Below are 1,088 nucleotides of genomic sequence, written 5' to 3'. Positions count from 1 at the left end.
ATTAAAAGTAAGAAAAAAGTAGGCGTGATACAGACAGAATAGTTTTAGTATTTCCTTTAATTTCTGCGACCTCTCTCTCTCTCTCCCTCCCTCCCTCCCTCCCTCCCCCCCTCTCTCTCACACAGGCAGCCAAGAGATAGCTTTTGGCAGACCTAACTGCACCGTTGGTTTTATTTGCTTTTCGGCTCTGTCATGCCTTTGCAGTTGTTGAAATCCTTTGCAGGGCTTGCTAATAGATGCCAAGGTTTTCTTTTCTTTTCTTCTTTTTTCTTTTTCCTTTTTTCCTTTGGACTTCTTTCCCATCCCAGAAGGATTTAGGGTGGGATTGGGAGGACAAGACGCCATTTCAGGTTCCAAAACACCCTGTTTTAAAATGACTGCGGATAAGAGGATTAAAACAATAATACCCTTCTCTTCTTAAGGGTTCTCCCCCTCCTCTAGAAAAGATTTCTTCTCCCAGAGCAAAACCGTTTAGGCAGGAATTAAGGGAAGAAGACAGTCAGAAAGGCAGGGGGAGAGAGAAAGAGGGGGGGGGGAAGAGAAGCTCTTTTAATTTAAGTCTGCAACATATAGCCATCTGCAATGGCTCTTGACTTTTGGGGCTGTGTGTGTTTGTCCGTGTCTCTATATACAAACACACACACATACAGAGAGAGAAAGAGAGAGAGAGAGACGCACGCACACCTTCATATATGGCAAATTATTATTTGCTGAGCTAGCAGGAAGGAAGTTTTGGAGAGGGGAAAAACCGGACACCAGGAGTGTCCCTTCTAAGTACAGGGAAGCTCTCGAAATATCTTCCCACGGGCGAAAAGCAAACGGGAGAAAAACCCTATGCTAGAAAACAGGAGGTTCACCTGGAACAGCCTGTTCCAGTTTGAGCCCTCCAGATGTGTCGGAGGGGGGGGGAAGGCTGACTAAGGATAATGGGAGGTGTAGTCCGAGGCACCTAGAGGGCCCCAAACCGGACGAGGAGTAGGTTTTATTTCTTCACTCCCACCTTTTCCCCCCAGAAAAAGTTGTCATCTGGCCAAGCTGGATTCTTCAGAGGCGAGGCAGGGATTCTGTTCCTCACCTGAGATAAACTC

The sequence above is a fragment of the Thamnophis elegans genome, chromosome 5 (genome assembly GCF_009769535.1).
Source record: "Thamnophis elegans isolate rThaEle1 chromosome 5, rThaEle1.pri, whole genome shotgun sequence".
NCBI lineage: Eukaryota > Metazoa > Chordata > Lepidosauria > Squamata > Colubridae > Thamnophis > Thamnophis elegans.
Note: the sequence above shows the minus strand (reverse complement) of the source record.